Here is a 24,461-nt window from a genome sequence, read left to right as displayed (position 1 = left end):
AGTATGGAAGAACTGGCATCTCCTTTCAGACCATTCCCTCAGATCATGGGTGTGCGTGGTAGGGCGTCTGGAGAGAGACTGGCCTCTCCGCTGAGACCTCTCTCTCAGATCACTGGTGTGCGTAGAAGATTGCGTGGATGATCTGGACTTACCATTTAGACCCCTCTCTCAAATGACAGGTGTGTGTGTAGTAGGGTGTGGGGAGGGCCTTTCCTCTCCTTTCAGACCCCTATCTCAGGTGAGTGACTGGTGTGCTTAATAGAGTGCAGAGAGGGACTGACCTGTCTGCTCAGACTTCTTTTTTGGATGACGGGTGTGTGTGCAGAGATGGTCGGGGTTCTCCTTTCAGACCTCTCCCTGAGATGATGGGTGTGCACAGTAGGGTGTGTGGAGGGACTGGCCTCTCTGCTGAGACCTCTCTCTATAATGATGTGGGTACGTAGTAGGGTTTGGGGAGGGACTGGGCTTTCCTTTCAGACCTCTCTCTCAAATGACGAGTGTGTGTAGAAGGGTGCGGGGAGGGACAAGCCTCTCCTTTCAGACCTCTCTCTCAGATGAGGGGTGCGCATAATATGGTGTGTGGAGCGACTGGCCTCCCTGCTGAGATCTCTCTCTGTAATGATGGTTGTGCCTTGTAGGGCATGGGGAAGAACTGGGCTCTCCTTATAGACCTCTCTCTCAGTTGATGGGTGTACATAGTAGGGTGTGTAGAGGGATGGGCCTCTCTGTTGAGACCTCTCTCGGTAAAGATGGGTGTGCATAGTTGGGTGTTGGGGAGGGAATGGGCTCTCCTTTCAGACCTCTCTCTCTCAGATGATGAGTGTGCTTAGTAGGATGTGTGGAGGGACTGGCCTCTGTTGAAACTTCTCTCTGAAATGAGTGTGCATACTAGGGTTTGGGAAGGGACTGGTGTTTCCTTTCAGACCTCTCTCTTAGATGACGGGTGTGCGTAGTAGGGTGTGGGAAGGGACTAGCCTCTTCTTTCAGACCTCTATCTCAGATAATGGGTGTGCATAGTAGGGTGTTGGAAGAGCCTTAACTCTACTCATGACTCTTTCCAAGCCAGTAAGCATAAATAGTAGACTTTGATAAACACCATCTGGAGTAAGACTCCTTCCTACAGTGACAAATGTGTATAGCACAGTGTAATCAAACATCACCCACTCCTTCCTACTTTTCACAAAACTTGCGAGTGCCTTGTGGGTTCATAATTTTAAAAAAAAATAGAATTGAAATTCTACTCATCACAGTACTTATGTCTTACATACTTTCTCTCAATAAACACACAACCACAACATGCAGTCCATCTAATTGAGTGTATAGAGAACTCATCTACTCCTTTTTACTATTCACGATCCCAGGAGAGTCCTGCGAGATTGTAAAAATGTGTTAAAAACAATATACATTTATTAACTTCACAGTAGTTAACCCTTAGACATATCCTGTCTAAATCTAAGGGGGGATTGCATGCCTTTCTGCTACGCCCTTATATAGCTATTTTATTTTATTTCCACAACACCACAAATTTTTCACAGTAAACAGTAATGGCGACCATTGCATTCTGAACATTCCAATAACCAGCCAATCAGAGTGCTTGCTCTCGTGGGACTCGCGGTAGCCTCTTGAAAGAGCGTGGAGGCTCACAGGAAAAACCTGCTTCTTTATTAATCACATAGCTCCATTTTGATTTTGGAAGGCTCGCAGGACTCTTGCGATCCCAACTGCCAAAATACACAATCATTTTCACCCTTAATTTCTTAAAAGCTACTGAACAGAATTGCATTAAACTACAAAAATCACAACCTAGGGACCAAGATCTAGCTTACTGATGAACTTAGTCTAATTCTGTTCAGCATTTTTTGCAGTGGCCCTGCCTAAAGAAGTCTATCGAAAATGCATGGAGATTTTATGTTTTGAGACCTCCCCCCCCTTTTTTGTCAGTCCCCGCTTGATATATCACCTTGAAACTTTCCAAGAAGGAGGAGAGGTGGATAAACTTTTTTTGGGAAAGTTTCGTCAAGATCCGTGAAATGGGGCCAAAGTTATTAACAAACCAAAAAACACTCTGTTCACGGAAAAGCAGACCTAACTATAACTACCTACTGCAGACTGCCAGTAAGTAATATATATGGTTGAATTGGCTTGAAGTTTTACAATTTACAAATGTTTCGTAAAACAGCATTTATTTTTGGTTTAGTGAAAATGGTGTGTCCACATTTACCATTTATTTTCCTAATGGCTGGCCCACTTGGACAGAATTGTCTTATTGAAAGAGACTGTCCGTTTAGAACGGACGAACTGAAAGGTTGTACCACTCGGGTCCTTTAAAATAATGCCATCAAGTGAAAACTAATATTAAAAACACCATTTATTTTTTTGTTTACTTCATGAAAAGACAGAATGTATGTAAATCTTTATTGATACCAAGTTACTAACAGTTTTTCCTATGTTCATGAATCACGTGCACGTTCTGCAAAATGTCTTGTACCTTTAAAAAAAAAATGGCTACAATGTATCCTCACCCGTGAGAAAGAAGTGAGGAAACTTCAAAGCGCGTTGGGTGTTTCTCGTTGCCAATAAATTACGCTGAGCACAAAATGTGGCCACGGCTCTGGCTCTTTTCTCGGAAAAAGGAGAAGTATTTTACCAGGATTGGTGTTTGATTTACGGGGGTGGTGACCCCGCCGTGTGCCCACTGTCTCAAGTGGCTAGGACGAGCTAAAGACTCTTTTTTTCATATTATTATATATATACATATATATATATATATATTACCTACTGGCGGTCGCCAGTAGGTATATATAGTTAGGATTTTTTCTCTATGGGTTTTTTGAAAATTCTATGTCTAATAACTTTGGCGTTTGTGGACGGAATTGGCTGAAATTTTCAGGAAAATGGCACATTTTGTTTCTGAGCAGCCCTTGAAAATTTGGGGGGGGTTCGTCCAGTGGGGGCCGAGAAAAAAGGGGGGTCCCAAAACGCGTTTTTCCCATGTTAATTTCCATAGGGCGGTTGGCCTCACTTTTAGCCCGAACGGCTGAATGGATTTGCACGAAACTTGGCAAAATTGTAGGGACTGGTAGCCCGATGTGCCTTTTGTAGGTCTCAATATATGTGCTCCAGTGGATTTTGAGAAATTAACGTTTAAAAAAAGATATATATCTGTAACAGCGGACTGGGCAGCGGCCCAGGACGCGTACTTTTCGCGCAACGGAGCTTTGTGAAGCGAAGCTGATTGGTTCTCCGGCGTCTGTCAACATTCCAAACAGTCCGTAGCGGCCGCCATCTTGTCTCTCGGTAGGATCGAGAGACAATAGGAGGTCAAAACAAAGGGGGAAATAACTATAAGGGGGCATAGTAGATCCTCGCTGACCCCCTAGGTTTGATGTGGAGGTTTTAAAAGGGCCCCGCGGGGCAAAAAAAAAAAATAATAATAATAATCGAACGGCTGAATGGATTTGCACGAAACTTGGCAAAATTGTAGGGACTGGTAGCCCGATGTGCCTTTGCTAGGTCTCAATATATGTGCTTCAGTGGATTTTGAGAAATTAACGTTCAAAAAAAATATATATCTGTAACAGCGCACCGCTTCGCGTACTTTTCGCGTTACGGAGCTTTGCGAAGCGAAGCTGATTGGCTCTCCGGTGTCTGTAAACATTCCAAACAGTACGTAGCGGCCGCCATCTTGTCTCTCGGTAGGATCGAGAGACAAGAGGAGGCCAAAGCGAAGGGGCAAATGACCATAAGGGGGCATAGTAGATCCTCGCTGACCCCCTAGGTTTGATGTGGAGGTTTTAAAAGGGCCCCGCGGGGCAAAAAAAAAAATAATAATAATAATCGAACGGCTGAATGGATTTGCACGAAACTTGGTAAAATATTAGGGACTGGTAGCCCGATGTGCCTTTGCTATGTCTCAATATATGTGCTTCAGTGCATTTTGAGAAATTAACGTTCAAAAACAAGATATATATCTGTAACAGCGCTCCGCTTCGCGGAGATAAAATTATATCTGTATTACCTAGCTGTTGCTAACACCAGTTAGCGACGGCTAGTAGGAGATAGCGACCATCTTGGGTCCCACTTTGCATGTGAGTGATATTTATCACTAATGACATGCAAAGTGGGCATGCCAAGATGTTAGCGACTGGAAACAGTCGCTAACATCGCTATCTCCTAGGGACTGGTAGCCCGATGTGCCTTTGCTATGTCTCAATATATGTGCTTCAGTGCATTTTGAGAAATTAACGTTCAAAAACAAGATATATATCTGTAACAGCGCTCCGCTTCGCGGAGATAAAATTATATCTGTATTACCTAGCTGTTGCTAACACCAGTTAGCGACGGCTAGTAGGAGATAGCGACCATCTTGGGTCCCACTTTGCATGTGAGTGATATTTATCACTAATGACATGCAAAGTGGGCATGCCAAGATGTTAGCGACTGGAAACAGTCGCTAACATCGCTATCTCCTATTATCAACTTTTGGAAATATTCGAGATAAGCGCGAATATCTCCAAAAAGTAACAGCTGCCCTGAGCAGTTCTTAGCCATGTTATCCAATGGGAGGTGGATAACATGGCTAAGAGCATTAGCTCGGTAATGCATGAATATCGCTGAGTTTTCAGCGATATTAATGCATTGCGGTCGTTTTTTATCGTATTTGCGATAAACCTTGATAATAGCAAGGTTTATCTGCGATAATTTCTGACGGTAAAAAAATCTTTGCAATGCATCGTTAGGGATAAATATCGCTTAACTTTGGTAATATGCCCCAACGTCTGTTAACGTTCGATTCGAAGGAAATCAGGAATTGTTGAAAAACATTGTGTGCGCCATCTTGTCTTTTTTCAAATGCCACACTTTTGTCGTGCACGGCAGCCATTTTAGATGCCTTGACCAGACCCACTCTGTGCACGCTGTCGATCCTTAGCATGGCTCCCCACCCTCGCAAGCATCTCACCCAGGCAGTGGTCACCCCCGCTCTCTGTCTTATGCATGGGTAATAAACCTCCCCCCATCTGCGCTGCTCTTCCCTGAGAATCACACCCTGTGCCCGCCCGACACCTCCCTTTCGCCCTATTCACTACCGCACCCTCTGACACTCCTTTTCCTCTGTGTCCGATTGTCCAGGCCGGTCCTAGGCTATCAGCTAGCCCTGCAGATGTAGTTTATGGCCACAGCTGTAAAGAATCACCCCTCTTCAAAGGAGTTATAGTAGATCAAGGCCCACACTCGATGAGATCCGTCACAGCAGAAGCGTTGCTATTATCTGAAAACCATCCTGTATTGTGATTGGGGAGGGGACCGAGCGTGAAGCGGAAGATTCCAGGGATGACTCTTTGTACATCAAAGTTTTTACAATTATGTGTCACATTAAAAATATATAGCACTCCGACAAAGTAGTAAGATTATAAAACTTTAATAATTTATAAATATATACAAGAAAACAAAAATAGTAATAACATATAAACATTTTTAGGGAAAAACAACGAAGTAGCGGTCGGCTGTGCGAATAGTCCCAACGCAGCACAACGTCCAGATTTCCGGCGTGGGGCGTCGCGGGGGGTGGGTCATCAGTAGCAAACTGTTGTGCGAATAGTTCCAAGGCAGCAGAACGCGCCGAAATCTAGATGACACGAAAGTGATGTCTAGTAAGTTGCCACCCAGCAAATAACGGCGTGGGGCGTCGCGGGGGGTGGGTCATCAGTAGCAAACTGTTGTGCGAATAGTTCCAAGGCAGCAGAACGATGGCACCAAGGTAATGTCCAGTAAGTTGCCGCACTGGTTTTGGTATCCTACAATGCTGCTCCGAATAACGGCGTGGGGCGCCCCGGGGGAGGCGGCGTGAACGGGCCTCTCCAGGTGGAGTCTCATCTGTTTTAGTGGGGCGCCCCTTTACCGTTTCAGTTGCCATTCCGTCCGCTTTTGGTCCACTGTGTCAAAATCCGCCATTCAGCTGAGTTGCGCCCACTCTTGCGGTGCAGCGATAGGCGGCTGCCACAGGACTCTCAAAATGGCGGCAGGCTCTTTCCTTTTTGGGCGTGGTCCACTGAAATGGCCCTGGGACACCTTGGAAATCGGACGCTTGTCTGCTAGGTCTTGGACCCCATTCTCGAAAGCGTCCCCTCCGCCTTGAGAATTCATCAAAAGTTTTGGGGGCCCCGACTCCTGCAGGCTTCTGGTGGGGAGCGGCTGCCATGATTGCTCGCGGAATGACCACGACGGAGCTACGAGATGGTGGTGCTCTCATGCTGACGCCAGTTTAGTCTGAAACATCCAGAAACAAGGTGGGGCTTTCATCGTTTGGGGGAAAAAAAAAGTTTTCATCCAATGAAAAGTGTTGTTTTTAGGTCATATGATCAAGCCTTCTATCATTAGGAAACCAAAAGTAAAATGAACCAATGAAAAGTTTTATAAACAAGTCACATGACCTGTTATGCGGCATAGGGTATAAAATGCGGAGAAAATACGTTGGCCTGTGAGGCGGCGTCAGTAGCGGACCGATGTGCGAATAGGCCGAAGGCAGCACAACGCGCCAAGATCCGGATGGCACCGAGGTGGTGTCTAGTAAGTTGTCGCACTTCTGTGGCCATCCTACAATGTTGAAAGTCGGCGTGGGGCGCCCCGTTGGCCTGTGAGATGGCGTCAGTAGCGGACCGATGTGCGAATGGGGCCAAAGGCAGCGCAACAATATTTTCTGACTGACACCACAAGGCGCTGAGATGCCAAGATCCGGATGGCACCGAGGTGATGTCTAAGTTGCGGACTGATGTGCGAATGGGGCCAAAGGCAGCGTAACAATATTTTTTGTATGGAAGATACCACTAGGCGTTGAGATGCCAAGATTCGGATGGCACTGAGGTGATGTCTAGCAAGTTGGTGTGGTCATCCTACAATGCTGAAACTCGGCGTGGGTCGCCCCATTAGCCTGTGAGATGGCGTCAGTAGCGGACCGATGTGCGAATAGGCCGAAGGCAGCACAACGCGCCAAGATCCGGATGTCACCGTGGTGGTTTCATAGTTGAGAGGCACTTCATCTGCAGTGGGGCGCCGAGATCCGGATGGCACCGAGGTGATGTCTAGCAAGTTGCTGTACTGGTGTGGTCATCCTACAATGCTGAAACTCGGCGTGGGTCGCCCCATTAGCCTGTGAGATGGCGTCAGTAGCGGACCGATGTGCGAATAGGCCGAAGGCAGCACAACGCGCCAAGATCCGGATGTCACCGTGGTGGTTTCATAGTTGAGAGGCACTTCATCTGCAGTGGGGCGCCGAGATCCGGATGGCACCGAGGTGATGTCTAGCAAGTTGCTGTACTGGTGTGGTTATTCTACAATGCTGAAACTCGGCGTGGGGCGCCCCATTAGCCTGTGAGATGGCGTCAGTAGCGGACCGATGTGCGAATGGGGCCAAAGGTAGCGCAACAATATTTTCTGAAGAGAAGACACCAAAAGGTGCTGACATTCCAAGATCCGGATGGCACCGAGGTGGTGTCTAGCAAGCTATGCAGTTGAGTTGTGTGCGCACTTGCGGCGAATAGGTCGAAGGCAGCATAACAATGTTTTCTGAATAGGAGACACCACAAGGCGTTGAGATTCGGTTACCACCGAGGTGATGTCTAGCAAGTTGCCGCACTGGTGTGGCCATCCTACAATACTGCTCCGAATAACGGCGTGGGGTGCCCGAAGGGGGGGGGAGCCGGCGTGAATGGGCCTTCCTAGGTGGAGGCTTGTCTGCTGTAGTGGGGCGCCCCTTTACCGTTTCAGTTGCCATTCAGCTGAGTTTCGGCTGCTCTTGATGCTACAGCGACAGGCGGCTGCAAGAGGACTCTCAAAATGGCGGCCTGTTCTTTGGATTTGGGCCTGGTCCACTAAAATGGCCCTGGGACACCTTAGAACTCGGACGCTCGATTTTTTTTTCCTTTCCTGTACATGCAAAAAAAGGTAAATGCCCGGTACGTTACATGCTTCATCTGCCACGATGAACTCTCCAGAGGAACCGAAAAAAAATATAGTTGTGGTAACTATACCATGCATCGTCATATGGAGAGGTGGCACCAATTAATTATAGTGCTGCATAAAAGAGAGATTTGGAGGAGAACCCCTGACCTGCTAGTACATTCATCAAAGAAGTGGCACTGAGAGCTTCAGAGGCAAGGGAAACGGTCCCAAATATTTAGAAGAACTTTGGAAAGATTAAAATGACATGTTTAGATTGTGGCAAATTAATTTCATGTGGACAGATGAGTGTTACTCTAATAAATACAGCATATGAACATCATCATAGTCGATGGTTGGTAGAGACATTTTGACTATATCCTGGACCTGCCCGTCCTCGCCCAAAATGGCGCCGGAATAAATGGGACTCGTAACTCCTTGTTGTGTACTGGTTGCAGAACCTTGAAATCACGAGATACGTATGCAGTTTTGAAGCACATGGCGGGCGGGGACGAGAATTGATTGAATATTTCGACATCCCTATTGATATTAAGTTCTGATGTGTTATTGATTACTGTACTGTTGAAAGTTCGAATTAACGTCACCCATGGTACTTGCCCGCAAATGTATATCTAGATAATTTTATTGTAACTGGCCCTGTCGTATTTTAATTATAAAATGTACGTCCACCGATTCCGTAACTGTTAGACACCTTAGTTCTTGCAACCTAATGGCCCGCCCGTTACGTTCCTCTACAGTGTAAATGTCTATTCATCATATACGATTACAGTTTGCTCTGTGGCAGGCCCACGTGGTTATAGGCTCGTATTTGTATAATGAAATTTTCACAATAAAGGTTTTTAAAAGAAAACATGGTAGTAGTATATACATTGGTAAAGTTTTTAATAATAGTGACTGTTTAAGAATCATTAAAAGGCAAGGGAAATAAAGCAGACCAATTACATGAAGGGTAAAAGGTATAATACGAAGGAACGCAGTAAAGATAAATGGTCAAGGGCTGTTGTGTTTTCTATTCCTGCAACATAAAGTGATCGATAAGAATCTCATATTCAGGCGTATCGGCGACTAAGACAGCAGGTCGACCCTCTTTTGCTCAACGGCTCCGTCATGGAACGAAGAAACGCTCTTTTTCTCGAAAAAAGAATATATTTTACTTGCAGGACAGTTGTAAAATTTCCGGGAAAGTACATTAGCCTGGAACATTATAACATATATTTAAGAAAAAATAATGTTCGGAAGTAATGAAAAGCGTAATTTTTAGGTCATATGACCAAGCCTTTCATCATTACAATAAGAAAAGTAAAATGAACCAATGAAAAGTTTTATTAACAAGTCACATGACTTGTTATGCTTACGTTACGCGCTGCGCGCCCCGGATGACTTCCGGATGCGCTAACGCGGCGCGTCATATGACGCATTACGCGACAACGCAGGTACAGAATATAGTCAAAATGTCTCCACCAACCAGCGGTCGGAACACAACCCCTTTCAGCAGGCTAAATAGTTCTGTTAAATGACAACAGAAGAGACAGGCAACAAGAACCATCAGTCAAAGAGGGGAGGGCTAGTTCTTCTCTACCGGGTTACATTGGGGCGCTACCGGAACTGATCGAATTGGTAGTCTACAGTGTTTCTGGATGTTTCAGACTGAAGCTGGGGTTAGCATGAGAGCAGCACAATTTCGTAGCTCCGTCGTGGTCATTCCGCAACCAATCATGGCAGCCGTTCTTTATCGTTATTTTGGGCGGGGTGGGTGGCGGAGCCGAGCTGTTTTGCAGCCATCATTGTGTGGAGTTCAGTTCATCTCACTAGTTTTGTATTTGTCATGAGGGGTTGTTCCTAATGTTTCTATTTTAGCGAGGTCAACAAGAGATCCCATTAGTGGCCTACTGATTTTGCTCGATTCCTTTTCTTTTTTTTTACACGATTTTTCGTTATCTGCAAAGACTAAACAGAGTATTGCGACTCTGTGTTTGTTTGTAAATAGAGAATGAACCAAAGAGAACTAATTCTAAAACAGTAAATACTTGGATAACAATCAATCAAATGGAGAGAGAAGCAGGCACGACGGATTACAATGGGGGCAAAGGCCTGCGTTAACTACCTTTCACTATCTGCAAAGAGAGAGTACTCCTAATAGAAATGAGGGGGGGGCACCATTCAAAGCAGATCAGTGTGCATAAACACGAAAATGTTTTCACTTACCACGTACTTGACATTCGACAGCTTATGATATTTGCTATTAAAAAACCATTGAAATTCACTGAAAAAACCATAGGTTATAGACCATATATAGTTAGGAATTAGCATTTACAAAACCTTGAAAATTCACTGAAAAAACCATAGGTTATAGACCATATATAGTTAGGAATTAGCATTTAAAAAACCTTATTTTACTCACACAAAACCATTGAAATTCCATATATAGTTAGTTGCACTAACTATATATCGCGCACCCGCAATCCACTGCTGATCATGTCACATATTACATCATTCATGACATGGTCAGTGACATCACTGATGACATCACTGATGACATCTCAAATGACATCACTGATGACATCACTGATGACATCTCATTTGACATCATTCTTGTGCTAATACGATAAACCTCTTCAGACTCTAATATAACCTTAGATACACTCAGTGTATACAGACACTCACACACTGCCACTCATCCATGGAGTTACTCACACACCCAGTCAGTCATGCAAAGAAACAATCTCACCTCCATTTCTTCAACTATACAGTTAAACACACCTTACTTATTGAAACATATACTAACACATATTTACTCTCTTATACAATCCCTGATACAAGTTCACAATGATCGATACAACTACTCACTCATTCAGTGGCTCTCATGCACAGTTATTTATATATGCCAACTCTCACATGTACTGTGTTTTACATATGTACTTACTATGACATGTAGCATTGAGATATCCATTCACTCATCAATACACTCATGCACACAGTCAACTGCCCATGTAGCTGTTTCCACATGCACTCTTGAACTCATACACCTAGTGAATAAACTGCTCACACATCTATGCATAGAGTCACACACCTTCCAGCCACCCCAACACAAACTCAATCTCCCATAGAAATACTTGGGCAACCAATTAATAACACATATAGCCTCTCGTATAGCTAATGATCAACACATGCAGCAGTTTACAGAACAACAGACATAATGATGCACAAATTAAGACAGTTTAGTCACTAACCCATGCATTCAGTGAGACACATTTAATCACTCACTCATACAGTCAGTCACGCACCTACTAAATCCTTCATCCAGACACTTATACATCCACTCATTCTTCAATATGTAATATGTAAAACATATTTAAACTTTACAAAAACACACAGACACTAGATGATGTCATCAGTGATGTCATGTGAGATGTCATCAGTGATGTCATTTGAGATGTCATCAGTGATGTCATCAGTGATGTCACTGACCATGTCATGAATGATGTAATATGTGACATGATCAGCAGTGGATTGCGGGTGCGCGATATATAGTTAGTACAACTAACTATATATGGAATTTCAATGGTTTTGTGTGAGTAAAATAAGGTTTTTTAAATGCTAATTCCTAACTATATATGGTCTATAACCTATGGTTTTTTCAGTGAATATATATATATATTCACTGAAAAAACCATATGGTTTTTTCAGTGAATATATATATATATTCACTGAAAAAACCATAGGTTATAGACCATATATAGTTAGGAATTAGCATTTAAAAAACCTTATTTTACTCACACAAAACCATTGAAATTCCATATATAGTTAGTTGTACTAACTATATATCGCGCACCCGCAATCCACTGCTGATCATGTCACATATTACATCATTCATGACATGGTCAGTGACATCACTGATGACATCACTGATGACATCTCAAATGACATCACTGATGACATCACTGATGACATCTCAAATGACATCACTGATGACATCACTGATGACATCTCATTTGACATTACTGATCACATCACTGATGACATCTCAAATGACATCACTGATGACAACACTGATGACATCTCAAATGACATCACTGATGACATCACTGATGACATCTCAAATGACATCACTGATGACATCACTGATGACATCTCATTTGACATCACTGATGACATCATTCATGTGATAATACGATGAACCTCTTCAGACTCTAATATAACCTTAGATACACTCAGTGTAAACACAGACTCGCAGATTGTCACTCATCCATGAAGTTACACACACACCTAGTCAGTCATGCAAACAATCAATCACACCTCCATTTCCTTAACTATACAGTTAAACACACCTTACTTATTCAAACATATACTAAAACATATTTACTCACTTATACAATCCTGGATACAAGTTCACAATGATCCATACAGCCACTCACACATTCACTGGCTCTTATGCACAGTTATTTATATATGTCAACTCTCACATGTACTGTATTTTACATATGTACTTACTTTGACATGTAGCACTGAGATATCTATTCACTCACCAATACAGTCATGCACACAGTCAACCGCCCATACAGCTGTTTCCACATGCACTTTTGAACCCATACATCTATGCAGAGAGTCATACACCTCCCAGCCACCCATACACACTCTCAGTCTCCCATACAAATACTTGGGCAACCAATCAATAACCCATATAGTTAATCATATAGCTACTGATCAACACATGCAGCAGTTTACAGAACAACAGACATAATGATGCACAAATTAAGACAGTTTAGTCACTAACCCATGCACTCAGTGAGACACATTTAATCACTCACTCATACAGTCAGTCATGCACCTACTAAATCCTTTGTTCAGACACTTCTACATCCACTCATTCTTCAATATGTAAGACATATTTTAACTTTACAGAAACATACAGTCACTGGATGTTGTCATCAGTGATGTCATCAGTGATGTCATTTGAGATGTCATCAGTGATGTCATCAGTGATGTCATCAGTGATGTCATTTGAGATGTCATCAGTGATGTCACTGACCATGTCATGAATGATGTAATATGTGACATGATCAGCAGTGGATTGCGGGTGCGCGATATATAGTTAGTACAACTAACTATATATGGAATTTCAATGGTTTTGTGTGAGTAAAATAAGGTTTTTTAAATGCTAATTCCTAACTATATATGGTGTATAACCTATGGTTTTTTCAGTGAATTTTCAAGGTTTTGTAAATGCTAATTCCTAACTATATATGGTCTATAACCTATGGTTTTTTCAGTGAATTTCATTGGTTTTTTAAAAGCTAATATCTATAGCTGTAAAATGTATTCTTCTTTAAATCCAAAAATATATTTTATATGTTTATTAATAATTTTTTTTTAATATTTTTTTTGTTTCGCTCCCGGTCCGCGAACCGGGAAGCTTCCCGTTAGCTCAATTTGATGCCGCGACCCGGTCCGCGAACCGGTAAGAAATCAACATAGTGACGGTATCGCGTTGCCGCGTAATGCGTCTTATGACGTACTGCGTTAGCGCACCCGGAAGTGCCCCGGGGCGCGGACCGAGGCGCGAAACGCAGCTCCCCGGAAGCGATCCGCGGCGCGTCGCGAAAGCGCGACGTATCGCGTTGCCGCGTAATGCGTCTTGTGACGTACCGCGTTAGCGCACCCGGAAGTGTCCCGGGGCGCGGACCGAGGCGCGAAGCTCAGCGACCCGGAAGCTAACCGGGGCGCGTTCCGCAGCGCGTAACATGAGCGTGAGAGGTCATGTGACTTGTTAATAAAACTTTTCATTGGTTCATTTCACTTTTGGTTTCATAATGATGTAAGGCTAGGTCAGGTGACCTAAAAATAACACTTTTCATTGGTTGAGAAGTATTGTTTTTCCCAAATGATGAAAACCCCTCCTTCTTTCCTCACTCTGACTTTCATCATTGTGAGAGGAAGACCTTCATTACTATATCAGAAATGGCTTCAGTAGTTGCTTCAGCTGGTGGACCCCCACCACCACCTCCACCTCCTCATGGGAAGAGAGGACCACCTCCCCAGGTGATGACCAACACTGAGGAGGAAGAGGAAGAAATGGATGAAGAGGAGGGAGAAGAACCACAGTTCTTAGAAGAGGTGCCCCGGGTTTCACATAAGAAAGCCAGTTTCATCTGGCAGTTTTATTCGATCCCTCCTGGCCAAAAAAAAGTCAATGCGAGGTATGTCACCTGCCTCATCTGTAAAGAAAAATTATCCAGAGGGACGGATAAGAAATATAGTTATGGCAACCATACTATGAACAGGCACATGACAAGGAAGCATCCACTGAATTATAGCCGGGCGGAAATACGGGATTTGCAGGAAAATCCAAGATCAACTCCTGTGGCCAGATCAAGAATACCCATTTCATTGACACCAGCAGAGGCACGGGAAACTGTGCCAAATATACAAGAAAATTTTGGCCACATGATACACTCTTGTATGCACTGTCGTGCGTTGTTAGCATGTGGCAACATGAGCAAAAATGCTATAAACCTGGCGTATGAACACCATAATTGCCCTAACCGCACCCAGTAATTTTTTTTTTGCTCCTGTTGAGCCCTTTTCAATGCCTGTTTTTTGTTGTTCCCCCCCCCAAAAAAACCAAAAAAAATATAAAATCGTTCAAAAAATACAAAAAAAACAAAAAATACAAAAAAATATAAAACAACAAAAATATAAAAAAAAAAGTTCTTTTCAGAACTACCTTCCCTTTCAAAAAAAATTGCTAGAATGTTTAGCACTCTGGCAAGCTCTATTTCTTTTGGTTCGCTTCCCGGTTAGCTTCCCGGTACGCGGACCGGGAGCTAACCAAATTTTTTTTTTTTTTTTAAAAAGAGTAAGTATAAGGAAAGTAAACAGAGAGTGATGTTAAAAGAAAGACAGCTATAGGGAGTAAAGAAGAGATACTGTTTAATAGATCTATTTACCGAAGAAAAGACGGAAGAGGGTATAATTGTGAAAAACAAAATAGATAACGAAGTGAAAGAAAAAAAAAGAGAGTATAACATTAACAAAGAAGAGTTTCTTGGAGAATGTGAGTGAATGTTCAAAATAAGATTAAAACATGAGGAATAACAGAGAGAAAAAATAGAAAACAGAAAACAAAAAATAACAGAAAAAGATTAATTGAAACAGCAAAGAAATGTAAGTAACATAGAGCCATATCATCAACATAGGCAATAAAAGTTTTGCAGCTTTTATTGGCAGAAATGTGTCGCTAAAGCTGCTTTTGCGGCAGAAAACTGCCGCTAAAACCACTTTTGCACCAGTTTTCTGCCAATAAAAAGAGCAATAATTTTATTGGCTGTGTTCATAATATGCCCCTTAGTGTGCTTCAACTACACAGAGAAAGCATTATGAACAAGTAGTGATAGAGTGATCAGTCAAAGACACTAAGAGTAATAGAGACGGAGTGAGTGAACAAGAGTGAGGAACTATGAGAAGAGAGGGACTGAGAAAAAGAGTGGAAGGAGTTGAGTAAGTAGGTAATAGAGAAAGGAATGAGGAAAGTAGCAAAGGCAGGAAACTGAGGGTTAAAGAAATGAAGCAGTGGAACTAATAGAAGTTAAATGTGATAGAAATGTAATGAAAAGAGTACAAAACATTTACCTTATAATTGTCGTTAAATTACTCACTTTTTGTTTTTATACTTTCAATCTGTGAAAGAGAGAACAAACATTTGAAAAATATTAAAACATGTATTTAAAAATTACAAAAGACAAGGGAAAAGATTGAAGGACAAACAGTTTTTCAACAACTTTGACACTTACAGAAGCTTCTGCTTCTCCAGGCCCCCTACACAGTCCTAAAGATATACATTTTAAACTAACAGTATCTTGATGCAGATGAAGTGAGGCCTATCTTAAAACATGGTGCATCTTTTGCATTGCTGTTGTCTCAGAAAAGTGTCGCAAGACACTAAAATTTTAAATGATTACTTCAGGATGCCAATAAGATGTGTCCTATCCAGAGGTTTGTTTGAGGTGAGGCCTACTCAGGGTTGCAGATGAAATTTCGAGTTGTTGAAGAGAACAGAGGACATAATACATGTGAAGGTCTACCAATGAAGTGAGTCATGTCCACTGCACTCTTGAACAAAGTCCAAACCTCCTATGTTTCCCTGGACAGACCTAAACTTGATCTGCACAATGTGATTCATAATGATAGGAAACACAGGTGATGTAAATGAAATAGGTGCAATTTATTTTGCTCATTTCACAATCACATCACTTGTGTTTCCTTTGCTTAGGTATCTCATTGTGCAGATGTAGTCCAGCATATGAAAGAATACGCAGAAGTGCAGCACTGCATGCAACAACTTTGACACTTACAGAAGCCTCACCTTCTCCATGCCTCCTACACAGTTCTACATATACATCATAAATGCAAACAGTACAGAATTAATTATACATGTTAAATGGTTTATTTTTGCTGTTCTCAGAATGTATCAAAATTCACTAAAAACAGTGACTTGAAGGTATTCATCATATAACAGCGGGGAAAAAAAAACACAATCAAAATGATTGTGTTTAAAAAACCCATACAACATAACAAATCAGAATTCAGAACTCCTTAAAGTTAACTTACTTTCCATGACGTCAAAGGATGTCCTATGAACAGCTTACACTCTGTTGTGCTGTTATTACTTTCAGCCCGCCACTTTCTGAAAGAAAATCTCCATCGTTTTTAAAAACATGGTACATGCAATAAATGACTTCTTGCTCTCTACCACAAGTTTCCATAAGGCCAAATCTTGTCAGACCCATTTATAACTCTTGGATTTCTTGTAAGCCAATCCCGTCATTTGGCATTTCCGCAACTTTCAGAATTAAAATGTTGAAGATCATTTTCACAATCCTGGAATAGTAATATCTTCCCCTTCTTGCTCAGTCATGTTCTACATTTCCTATGACACTGATACTGCTTACTATGAAGCAGACTTACACTACCTCTATGACTACTACAATTATTTAATTCTCTACATCACTTTTAATCACAAAGCAATGTAAAACAGTAGACAGCATTGCAGACTTACATTCCCTCTACTTTATGTTTTGATTGGCTGCTTCAATTAGCTTATAAAAAGAAATAGTTTTTCTGAACTCATTCAAAGTGCACTTATTTCTCCATGACGTCCAGTCTTATGGTTAGAAGTTATGTCTCTGAACTACACTTATCCTCAAGGCCAAATTGTGTAGGAGCCATTAGAACTTCTTGAAATTCCACAGAGCACATCCCGAGATTATTTCCCTAAAGTTTTGGTTTTAAAAACACCAGGTAAGAGTTTTTAAGGTCATACGGCAATTTTTTTTTGAAAATTAAAACAGAATCGTTGCAGAATGACCAGCCATTTCTAGACTTTAAATAAGCTGTGTAATGTCCTGATGTTATTGAAGGACCGTCATGATATATAATTGCTGCAGTTACAAAAGTCCTTCCTGATATTGACAACTGCGAAGCTACAAAATTTTTAATTAAAGTTGTCAATTTTGTTCCATCAGGCCTACATCGTTGGAACATTAAAATGACATACTGGCCATATGTTCGTATAAATAATGTGGACATCATTTCAGATTTACATTGGCTACACTCCATGTTGTGATCAGCTGCTTTTACTAGCTTATTAAAGGAGACTGATTTACTGTCTGGCAAAGTTAAATATATAAATCTTTCTGAGTCTACACTAGTAGTACTTGATACCATACAGTTCTCGCAGTCATGCTGCCATTGATAAGAAAGCCCAAACAGCTGATCTACATCTACACCTTCAGCATGTAATACATCAAGCATATACATTAACAACTCCTGACAATCTTGCTGAATATTTTGAGAGAATTGTGTTTGGCCTGAACATCTGTCTAACAGATTTCGAATTTCAGACACACTTTCTATGTTTGTTCTATCAGTGCTACATTTCTCTAACACAGAATTTAACAAACTGCAAAATGTTTGATCAGAATTGACCACAATCTCTTCTTTTACATTTTCTAGAGAAAACAAAACATTAACCACTACATTAGCATAGCAGTTGACACCAGAACTGTTTTCAAACTGAAAACCAACAACATCTTCAACAGAATCCTTTTTGTTTCTGCTTGTAATTTTAGGTTCATTGACTTTTTGTCTTTTTGCTACAACCTCCCCAGTATTGGTCACATTTCTTCGTTTCCGGCCTACCACACGTTTCTCAAACAAAGGATACTGAGGCAAATGTGGCGCATACTCTCTTCTTAACCTATTGTATTCCTTAACACAATCTAGATCCGCACAAATGTTTGTGACATCACACTCAATCAAGTACAATCCCGATAAAGTTCTAACTCGTGACAATGCCACATATGCCATACCCTCCTTGAACACAGAACTGCCAATATTCACCAATGCACTGTCTACACTTAAACCTTGCGATTTATGGATTGTCACCGCATATGCCAAGCAAACAGGAAACTGCTTACGGCGAACATATAAGTCTTTTACAAGCAAAAATCTAGCAGAACAACGACCAATTAGCTGTACTTCCTCAATGCCATCAAATTTAATTTTTAAAAATTCAATTCCATCTCTATTTCTGTATTTCACAAAATCAACAACATTACCCATTGATCCATTTACCAGACCTCTTTCAACATGTAAATTCCTTCTTAAAATTATACGGCAGTTCAAGCACACATTCAGAGTCTTTTCAAAACCTGCAGTTTTAGATATACTCTTCTCTAATGAATCCAATTTTGTTTTCAGATTCTCAGACAAAATAATTGTTGATCCCATATGCTCTACTCTGTCAATAGCTTCCAGTTTCACAATCTCTTGCTTTTCTAAATGCAACATTTTGTTGTTGAATTTGGCACATTCTGCAAGAGTTGGCATCAAACATATTCCAGATTTCTTCTCAGTAATTTTCTGAAAAATATTCTCAGGCACAACATCTTGTTCTGGATATAAATTTGACAGTAATCGTGCATGTAAAGCTTCTTTCCCATGCTCGGTCACTTTTCCAATTCTAACATCTTGTAGAATAGTCTTGTAAACTTCATCCTTCGCCTGACGCATATTTTCATGCAGTTCAGCATAATTGAAGTTTAACCATATATTGACGTTGCCAATGCTCCCTAGGCACTTCCTGGTATCTTCATGCGTGAGCATTTTGAACACAGGTTGCCCTTTCACTGGTGTCAGCTGCAAAAGATCTCCGAAAACAATGATGTGTTTGCCACCAAATAACACATCATACTCTGTTTTGAGAACTTCTTGCATTCTCAAATGCACAAAGGCAAGCATGACATTGGAAACCATGCTTACTTCGTCAATGATAAGAAGTTTCATTTTCCTCAAGATTCTTGAAACTTCAAAACAAGCATCTCCAGATAGCTTGTGATATTGTAATTTGTTGTCATGCTCCACTGGCAGCATCAGTAAACGATGTAAAGTAATCCCTTTAATGTTATGTGCTGCCAGTCCAGTTGGAGCGGTGACAACACAAGACAGCGATGACTCTGTCCTTTCCTGCAAATAGCATGAAATTGCTTTAATGAGGAAACTTTTTCCAGTTCCCGCTTCTCCACTCACGTACAGTCGGACAGGCTTCAACGATGTACATGAGCACTCTTTCTTGTCATGACTTAATCCATGATCAATTTGCATGGTAACTTCGTCATATATTTTCCTCTGCTCAACGTTGAGTTGTCTTTCCAACTCTTCTAAGTTAACCGCATCCTCCTGAGCATGTGCCATGGCTCTTTCCACTTCATTCATGGCAGTGGCAGCTTCATTTTCGATAACAGGTCCTCCTAGTGGATCCTGACTCAATGAAGCAGAACTCTGACTGTCCTGAGAACTGTCTCTGGCAATCTCGGCTGCAATCGTTGCTTCCTGCTCAATTTCCGCATTCAACATTTCTACACATTTGGGAAAAGCAGGACATTCTATGGTCTCCTTGGCGGCATTGAAAGAGTCTTCGTAACAGAGGAAATCTCCAAGCAGTTCCTCTTCTGCACGCCAAGGCTTGAAAAGTTGCAAAAGTGCTAAATAGAAAAACTCCTTTTTTTCAGGAGATTCGCCACTCAATTTTCGATGGTTTACCATGTGGCATTTTCTTTGCTTGACCAGACATCCCTCACTTCCTATTACAGCATACACTCCTTTCTCAGTATCTTCTTTGATGTTCCTCTTGAATATGTAATTTTGAAGAACCTCATACAGACAAACATTGTCGAGGTGACTGCTTCTATTTGGATAATATGTATCCAACATGTTGGTCTTCAAAATGTCGGTACTGTTTGGCTCCTTTTCCGCCAAATACTCAATTTCCCGCACAGGTTTGAGAACTCGATTACGCGTTGCAGCAAGACCAAGACTCGCCCAAACGATACTCCTGGACTTGGCATAGAGACTTGCTGAAGACAACCGGTCAGAGCATTCGTAAGCTCCAATTTCTCGATGCGACAACATCTTCAGACTGAAACTGTACAACTTCTTGCTGAGGCTCTTTTCATGGGAAATGTCCTCCCACATATCCTTCAATTCTGTCTTCTCTTTTTTGGTGATGTAAGACGTCACATACCGAGCCACAGCCATACAGTTATCAGCCACAAACTGTATATCCATGTTAGCATTCCACATGGACAAAATCACCGGGTTGTAGTCGTTGATGTACTTGGACTCTTCGTTCCTCTTCAAATTGTATGTGTTTTTAGGTGATTTCTTCATGACATTGTGTCGCAGCGAAGACATCAAACTGTTTACTCTTCCTTTAGAAATCACCGGTCGTGGAAAGCCGAAACGACATTTAGTGTAGAACTTGTCCTTGTTTCGGAATTTACGACGGCAGTACTTTCCACATCGATGGCTTTGGAAACGCAGAACTTTTTCTCTTAGGCTTTTCTTCTCCTTTGCGTTTGGAACAGCACACGTAGAATACTGTTGGATGAAACTCATCACTGAATCTTCTGGATCCGTTCCAAATTTAGGTGCATCCTTGATCCACAGCAACATATGTATATGAGGAGCACCTCTTGCTTGGTACTCCTTTCTCCAGAAGAAATCCAACACCTCTCCAAGAGGTGGATTCTTCTTATTCATGATGAAAGACATCATAGCTTCAAATCTATGATTGAAGTACCTACATACATTGACTGGATCCAAAGAGCACAGTTCTCCGGGTGTCTTGAATTCGATGTTATCTACGTTAGCATTTGCCTCTCGTAGAAATTCAAGTAAGTCTTCCCAGCCATACTCGGCACAGCTCAGAGTGAGGAACCATGTGGGAGTACCTAAGTTCCTCAGCATACATTTTAAATCACCATGACGACGGTACCAGTACTCATTAGTACCACGCTGACACGCCATGAGATTAATCAGGTGAGAATCCAAAATACTGTCTTGGACATTGACTTTATCCATAAAGTCACTTGCCGAGATGTTTTGCATGTGTATACCACTTTTCAAGATGTGGTTCACTGCATATGACAGTCCAGACAGATCGCTTTCAAACAGGAGATGAAACAAATAAGGAATGCATTGTCGAAACCTAGCATCTCCTGCATACAATCGCAAAGTCCGGTATTCAGAAGCAGGAATTTGATGAGGTCGCTCATCATATCTTCCTCCCTGACCTGTTGGAAAAAGCTGTGGGAAACACCGAGCTTCCAAACTTTCCTCCCAAACACTAATGGGACTCCCTTTCGCTTGTTTCATTTGAAACAACTCAATAGCATTCCCCATGACTTCCTTGGAATGCAAAGGATGAACACTATAATGTTCATATATTTCTTCACTAGTACAGGGTTCTACTTTCTCAATTTGACCAGCACACAAATCGCTGTCCTCTTCCTCACTTACTTCCTCTTCTGCAACATATACATTTTTATAGTATTTATTATATTTTTTCAAATACAATGTTGCCCTTTTGACTTTCCTAACATCTACTAAATCTTGCCATATTTTCTTATTCTTTGTCGGAACCCCATTAACTAAGATAACAAGAGGTTCCTCTTCCACTTTTTCTACTCCAATTGTGTTAATGTTTTTCTTCAAATCTAGAGGCAAATAAACAACTCTTCCCTTTAATCCTCTCTGTAAATCTGATGGAGGCAATTTCCCTGTCTTTGGCTCCATTCTTACAATAGCCTGAAAGGGATGGATACTTTGAATCAAAATAGATTCATAAGTATTTAAATCCTTCAATTCAGAAGGATTCTCAACCAATTCCAGATTATTATGAACTGCTCTAGCAGGCATCTGATTTTGATTTAATTTGCAACAACAATAAGTACACACACGTTGATCCAATCCCAAATCAAAACAATTTTCTACCATCAAGTATGTTGCGAAATCCTTCCATTCACTATTATTTTCCCTTTCACTTTTTGCATATAAATCCACTAACTTAGTCTGATTCTTATAATAAGTGCGTCGACAACACACACAAGTGAAATTAGGCCTCTCACTTGATTTCACCTGAAACGTCGCAATTTCCTTCTGAAAATTATCTGTACTGGAAACCTGTACACTATCTTCCACATTACCCTCTTCTTCTTGGTCAATTTCAACATTCTCCTCTTTACTTCCAAAGTAACAAAACTCAATTTCTTCACATATATTCTTCACATCTATTTCAGAACCATGCAAAAGAGCAGCGCATAATTGTTTAAGCATAATTGCTGGACTCTTAGCATAATACAACATTCTAACTAATTTCCTCACTTTATTATGATGCACTGCTAGCATCCTGAAATGATGAAAAACACTCTGGCATACTCTCCTGGAAAGACAAGCCAGTGAATGACCATGCAAACCTGTCACTTCTCTCACTCTGCAAGGATCTAATTCTTGCAACAACCTTATTTTCTGCTTCAAACTTTTCTTATTAAATGACCGTACAAAATCACAAAGCAAATTGATGGAATCCTGTTGCACACTACAAATACTACTACACTTCCAGGTGTAGACAGGACCCTTAGCACGTCTTCCTAAAACCTCATTACCTAACACCTCTTCTGTCTCTGTTGTCACAAGTTTTTCTTTTTCAACTGGACAACCATCTTTCACTTCATAAGCACGACCACTGGTGTCAACTGCATGCACCAAATCATTATCCTGGAAATAACTCTCCTCATTAAAAAATGCCTCACAGCTTGAACTATGCATCCATTCTCCAGAAAAAACTTCACAAAATTTACTACGATTAACTATTCTCTTCCATCTACTATTTCTTTTGAAATCATAAATTGCCTTGTTTAGCTTCCTAATTCTATTGATTATCAAAATAAATAACTTACGTTTAATTTCAAATGCCTGATCAATAACTTTCTCAACTTTTTTTTTCTCTTATAAAAAAACACTTTCTGTTGACCTTTCTTAATATTTTTTAACAAATTGCCAATTATCCTGTTGCGGAACATTCGTTTACGAATGTCCCTAAACTGTTGTTTCCTTCTACTATCATGCACAGAGTTATCTCTTGCTCTAGCAGTAACATTTTTGATTGGCCTTTCCTTTCCATTTGAATTGGTTCTCTTTTTCTGGACTGAAACATTTTCTGTAGTAATATTTTTTTTACTACACATATTTCTTATGAAATATTTTGTGCTCTTACCCGGTGCTTTCTTCGTGACTTGACAAATCTTTTTGTTAGAGGACTGCTGCTTATTTTGTTTCACCTGCTGTCTTTGACGTTTTGCAGTCTTTCTCTGTCTTTCTATTGTTGGCATGGTGAAATCTTGAAATGATCTGCAGTTGAATCTGTGGTAAAATATAATAAAAAATGTTATTAACCACTATTACCAAACAGTAAATCAATAACAGTGATCAAAAACTTAACACACTACTTGACATTTTAAATAGAAGATTTTTTAGTCCTTGGCAAATTTACAATACAGAAATAGCAGAAAAGAAATGACATTTATATTTATGTTACCTGTGCTATTTTATATGTGAATCTGATCTAATTTTATGAGCATATTTTAATATTTTATTGAAGACACTACACATAACCTGTTTTTGAAGGTGTCTTTATTTTTAAATTAAACGGTTTACATTTTTACTTTTTTTTTATTATAAATTTTAAAAATAAATGTTTATATTTCCATAGGCTCAAGCAGGTCAGCTTCCCACCCTATGTCATATAATTCGGACAAATCTGCATCCTCATCACGCTCTTCTTCATCCTCAGGATTTAAATCATCCAAGGGATCAACATCCACTGATGTTTCAAATACGAGTTCAATGATGAGGTCAAAATCAACTGATTGCAGATTGTCGCTCATGTTGATGTTGTCTTTATCTTTAAAGAAAGATAACAACAATGAGATGTTGCAGAGTAAGAGACAAATCTCAGAGATTATAATAGTAAAATTGTTTAACAAGAGTAATATTTTGCAGCTATTATTTAGCCATGTCCAGCAATGCTGAGCGGGTGAAGACTATGTCTAATTTTTCAGTGAACAGGACTCATCTCTTCTTAACCTTGGATAAGCCTCACCGACTCT

This window comes from Lissotriton helveticus, chromosome 1_2 (assembly GCF_964261635.1).
Source record: "Lissotriton helveticus chromosome 1_2, aLisHel1.1, whole genome shotgun sequence".
Lineage (NCBI taxonomy): Eukaryota > Metazoa > Chordata > Amphibia > Caudata > Salamandridae > Lissotriton > Lissotriton helveticus.
The sequence above is the reverse complement of the archived record's forward strand: the minus strand, read 5'-3'. Positions refer to the sequence as shown.